This window comes from Pelodiscus sinensis, chromosome 10 (assembly GCF_049634645.1).
Source record: "Pelodiscus sinensis isolate JC-2024 chromosome 10, ASM4963464v1, whole genome shotgun sequence".
NCBI lineage: Eukaryota > Metazoa > Chordata > Testudines > Trionychidae > Pelodiscus > Pelodiscus sinensis.
In genome coordinates, this window is record NC_134720.1 from 7,047,568 (window position 1) to 7,053,299 (window position 5,732).

General features: G+C 47.1%; 1 long non-coding RNA gene across 1 annotated transcript; it reads left to right on the forward strand.

Moving 5' to 3' along the window:
- LOC142830841 (uncharacterized) lies at nt 1-5,312 on the forward strand. Its single transcript, XR_012906362.1, has 3 exons — nt 1-1,033; nt 2,890-2,999; nt 4,660-5,312. It is a non-coding gene; the product is annotated as an uncharacterized LOC142830841 (long non-coding RNA).
- Nucleotides 5,313-5,732: the final 420 nt, after the last annotated feature.

The following is a 5,732-nucleotide window of genomic DNA, read 5'->3' on the forward strand; positions in this document are numbered from 1 at the left end:
GTGTTCCCATTAGGCTTGGGGACCAACAGCAGGTTCTCCCTGAGACTGCATCATAGTACCTTCTTGGTCTGCGCCTCTGACAGTGCAACTGCCCTTTGCTGGGCTCCCTGGCTCGATGCTTCACTTAGCTCTTCAGCCAGAGCCCCCATTCTCCTTCTCGTAGCTTCTTCAGACTCTCTCTCCCCCACCCCCGATAATCAAGCAGTTCGTTTTAGACTCTGCCTTGTGCCAAGGCTCCAAAAGTTCGGATGAGTCATAAGATTTGCAGAAGCATTTTAATTTAGCGCTGCTGCTCCAAAGTGAACTGAGCCTTTTGAACTTCACCCGCTGTGACTTACAAGTACTATGCGGAGTGGCCAGCCATTAATCATCCCTGTGCCTTAAATGATGGATTCTTAATGAGTGCAGAAGGAAAAGACTATAAATGAAAAACGGGTTTCACTTTAAAACAATTTAAACTTCCTTTTCATCTCTGAAGATAATAGGGTCTGATTCTTCTATAATGGAAATTAGCGATGAATCTTAATAATTAGCCTGGAATGATTAATTTACATTCTTCTAGTTCACAAAGAGTTAGAGTACGCAGGGCTTCCTAGTCTACCTTGATATCACTTTTTTAAAAAGGAAAAATAATGCAAATGTATTCAATATATGTTTTAAGGGTTGGATTTTGATGGCCTACTCACCCTGAGAAGTAATGTGCTCTGTGAGTAGCCCTCAGTGGGGATTCTTGCAGTGGGAAGTATGCCCTGTCTACACTAGGGAGTTATTTCAAAATAACCCTGTGAGAGGGAGGCCTGGCAGTGCAGGAGCTAAACAAGGCCTTTTTGCCCAATTAGCCCCGCCCCATTTTACCTGCAGCCAATGCCAGGCCTTGAGGGAGAATAAAAGGAGGGAACCTGGCTCAGTTCAGGGCTGACCAGTGAAGAGGCAGGAGCTGGTTTTGCTGTCTGCAGGACCTGAGCCATAGCTGTCGGCTGAGTTGACCACAGGAGGACATAAGCCTCCAACCGCCTTGTCCTCCAACCTCCAGGTGCAAAGGGGGAGAACCAGAGGGAGCCCTGCCCCCCAATGATGGGGAAATTGGACTCTTGGGGCCACGCCCCAAACTGAGGCTAAGTCTAGACTGCAAGCCTCTTTTGAAAAAGAGCATCTAGACCAGGGGTTCCCAACCTGGGGTATGTGTACCCCAGGGGTACGAGAAGCTTGTCAAGGGGATATGGGGAATATTTGGTAAATAACTAATTATCCTAATTGAAATATTCCAAAAGCAGTAGTGTTAGTGGAAAAAAGTTGTGGATTCTAGAGCCTAGAATGTATTTCTTTTCCTATTGAATAGGGGGTATGGGAAGGTTTATTAAAAGCCAAGGGGGTACGGGGACCAAAAAAGGTTGGGAACCCCTGGTCTAGACTACAACCAGTACTCTTGAAAAAGCATGCCTGGATGCTCTCTTTCGAAAAAGCAGTTTGCATTACATAGAGCCTTTTTTCAAAAAAGCACTTTTGAAAAAAGGCATTATTCCTCATAAAATGAGGTTTTCCGCAGTCAACAAAACCGCCGTGTTCTTTCGATTTACTGTCGACAGAACACAGCAGCAGTCTAGATGCAGGTAAAGATTTTTTGAAGAAAGTCCACTTTTTTAAAAAAAATCCCTGTAGTCTAGACACACCGTAAAGGAGCAGACTTTGCTAAGTGGCTGGAAGTCCTACACCCTGGACCCCCAGCTAACCCCAGGACCTAATCACCTGGGAACCCTTCTGCCTGGGAGACCCAGCTACACCCCCCTTATTTCAAAATAACAAGCAGCACATCTGTACTACACTAATAACGGGCTGGATATTCTGAAATCTGTACTCCTGCTTTCCACGAGGAATAACGCTTATTTCGAAATAGCAGTAGACTGGCTATTTCGAAATAACTACTCCCCAGCGTCATTCAAAGTAATTATGCCCCAGAGTTTCCTGGGGCTTTAAGTTGAGGTCGCGCATCTACATTAAGGGAGCCTGCCATGGTCTAATTTCGAGGCTTCCCTGTATGGAGGACATGCTATTTCAAAATAGTTTTTTGGGAGTTATTATTTTGAAATAAGTTTTTTTTGAAATAATTTCCTAATATAGACATGCCCTACTACTTCATGTGAATACAGTTGTAAATGCTGTGGTCTATTTGAAAGAGTTTGAGTTGGAGCATGAGGCCCCCACTTCTGCCACCTTTGAGTCGCTACTCACATATGAACAAATCCTGTAGTCTTCATTGGGACTGTTTGGTTTTCACTGCGGGTAAAGGGCTCATGTTCTGGTTTAATGTTTCTTTTAGGATGTAAAAGAACTTGTGTTCAATGTATTGGATGCCTTTAAACATATCTTGAATGTAAGAGTGACAGTGAGTTTATGATCTTCGTTGCTGTAATTTTCGCATTTGTAGTTATTAAATGGAAACCGCTGCATGGAAAATACATCCCCCTGCACTGTTAGATACATAACCAGATTTATCCTAATGAATCCTGCCACTTTTCTCTGCACTAAAATAAGGACTGTGAAAAAGAAGAGAGCCAACAGGGCATGCGGAGTTATAGAAATGTATGAATTAGGGAGTAGCTCTAAAGTAAGAAATGATTAAGCAGACTTGGCAACTCTAATAAGGAGAACTCAAGGGGGAAAATAAAAATGATAGAAAAAGATAACAGGCAATTGTAACAGACCGTCAGGATGGAAAGGGAGGGCAGCGTCTGGATTGTTTATGTGGGCTCATAAAGAACATAGCACAGTGACCATGGAGGATTTGAATGACCTTGCTGTCGAGTAGAATAAGAATGGCTGAAGGGTTGGGGAAAGGGTGAATATTTTTGGTGGTTGTTTGGGGGCAGTTTTCTTGCTCTTTTTCTTCAGAAATCAACACGCTCAGAGGCTGCAGCTGTTGGAAATGAACCCCAAATGGCAACTAAAAGGGAGCCATCTTGGGAGGTGAACTGATCCTTATGCCATCTGATTTGCCAGAGGTATGTGGGGGGAGATGTTCAAAGGCAGAGGCACAGAGGTATTGGGTTTTAACTAGGCGGTGTTGGGAGCACGTGAAAGGACTTGAATGAAAGGGACTGCAGAGAGCTATTGGCCAGAAATTTTGCTCGGAAATGGCGGGAGGTGCTGTTAATGAACAGAGGATATTGATGCTGTAACTGTTTTGTTCTAAATAACCTCTTACTCTCAATAAGAGCAATATAAGCCACCGTTGTTCAGCAAGAAAATCACCAGGTGCAAATAAACAGGGGCCGGGTCAATTTGTCCTGTGGGAAGGAAGACTATCTAGGGAGCGAGGCAATTTCACCACAAAGTTTCATCATGAAGATCACTGCCACCCACCTCTTTAGAACAGCTGGGTAATTTGTCAGCTTGCCCAATGGATATCCCAAGACCTGTAAAGATCCCTGAGCACCCACAAGTGGTCTCGGTCATCCACATGGACAAGAAGTCTCCTTTGCACTGGGCTGGGGACCCTCTGTAGCTCGTCCCCAAGGCTGTGAGGGCTTCCTCTGCCAGCGAATGCCCCAGAATTCCCATCAAAAGGAGTTTCCACAGTCTGCAAGGATTCCCTGCTGCACTAGGACACTCCATTCCCAAATCCCTACCTTCTCCAAATCCCTGCTCAGATGGGTGGAGTTCTTGCAGGGATAGCGGCAGGAGAAGGCAGTGCCCTCGGGGAGACGTAACAAGCATGGCTAGAGGGGCATTTAGCTGAGCACCTACCCGATGCGACAGAAATGAGACAAACTAAATGAGGGCCCAATAATAAAACAACGGAGGTTGAAAAGCAAAGTGCATCTGATTCCAGAATTGTATTAATATTGAGGATTCATTAATAAATCAATGATAAATGATAGAAGCACATTACAGACATGACTTGTTTATAGGTGGCTGTAAGAATACAGACGCGGTGGGCTAGCAGGGACCTTGGCATGTCATCTAAGTCAGCCCCCTGCAATGAGGCAAGACCGAGCCAAACTCCGATAGACGCTTTGTTTAACCTATTCTTCAAAACCTCCAATGACAGGGATCCCACTGCCTCCCTTGAAAGCTCGCGCCAGAGTTTAACTGCCCCGTTGTTCCTAATATCAAACCTAAATCTCCCTTGATGCAGACTAAGCCCATTCCTTCTTATCCTAACTTCAGTGGACACAGAGAACAACTGATTGTCCTCCCCCATATAACAGCCCCTAACGTATTTGTAGACCATCACCGTCTTCTTTTCTGAAGACTACAGACACCCAATTCTTTCAATCTTTCCTCATCGAGCTAGATTTCTAAATCTCTGCTCACTTGGGTGGCTGTCCTCGGGACTCTCTGCAGTTCGTATACATCCATCGTACTGTACGGAACCACAACTGGACATAGTCCACCAGGGCAGACTAAAGCAGGACCAGTACCTCCTGCATCTTATATCAGATTCCACAGACTGGCATTAGCTTCTTTGCAACTGCCTCACATTGAGGGCTCTTCTTCAAATTGTGATCCACCCTTACCCCCAGATCTTTCTCAGCAGTGCTACTGCCTTGCTAGCTATGATGCTCCATTGTGCAGTTCTGCCTTTGATTTCCTCTCTCCCCACCCTTTCCTAGGCACAGCACTTTGCCCTTGTCTTTATTGATTTTTTTTTTTTTGCAGACCAATTCACCACTTGATCCAGGTCGCACCAGGAGACAGTGTTACAACTGGTTATAAGTTATGGGTACGAGCTGGCTCTATAACAACCGATTAGCTATTTTAAAAAAATCTATGACATTTATGAAGCCTTTCTAACCTACTTAAGCAGACCCTTGCTATGGAGTGGGCCCAAGTATTGATCTAGTAGCCAATGAGTTACGAGGATGCTCAATAGCGCGACTGATAACAATAGGGCAAATCCTGTCACTCCTGGCCCACACCACAGTGGAACGGCTGCAATGCATCATCCTACAATGGCATCACAAAGCTAGTTGGCGAGCTGAGTGGGGACGTGGCCCTGGGCTCTGCTTCACTTGCCCAGATCCCATCATGACCGGGGGAGCTCAGCCACAGATGTGCAAGTTGAAAAATGTCCACTGATGCCTTCTCGTTGGAAAACGGCCTCAGCAAACTGGCTGTTTTCACTGAAAACCTGAAACACCATTGGACTAGGGTGACCAGAATCTTGCTTGTAAAGGGACCGTCCGATCTTGAAGCCCTCCTGCAGGCGCCCCAACTTCTTCTTAAAAATGGGCAAATTGTCCCGTATATTCTGTCTCCCCACATCCAGCACTGGTAGGCCCCGCTGCTGGCCAGATCTCTACTTGCCAGGTGCCCATCTGCCAGCCGGGGGGGGGGGGGGGGGGGCAGGGGCTTATGATGGGGTTGGGGAGTGCAAGGCTGTTGGCGGGGGGAAGCTGCATCGTGCCGGACTAGCTGCTCCTCCTGCTGCCCCATCAGCACAGCCCCTGGTGGATGCCAGCTCTTGGCCCCACCCCATTTACAGACGGGGAAAGGGAGTGCGGGGAGGGGGGCTGCATGCTGGGAGCTGCACTGGCTGGTGAGTGCGGGGAGGCACCAGGGAATGGCGGTTACATGTCTCCTCTGCTGCCCACCCGTCGGGCCTTGACTTGCTCCCTCTCTCACCTTCCCCTTCCTTGCTCTGCTTTCTCGCACCCCAGCCCTGCTGCTCCTCCACATCCTCCAGGTGAGGCAAGTCCCAATCCCAGCCCTGGGCAGAGAACCAGCCTTGG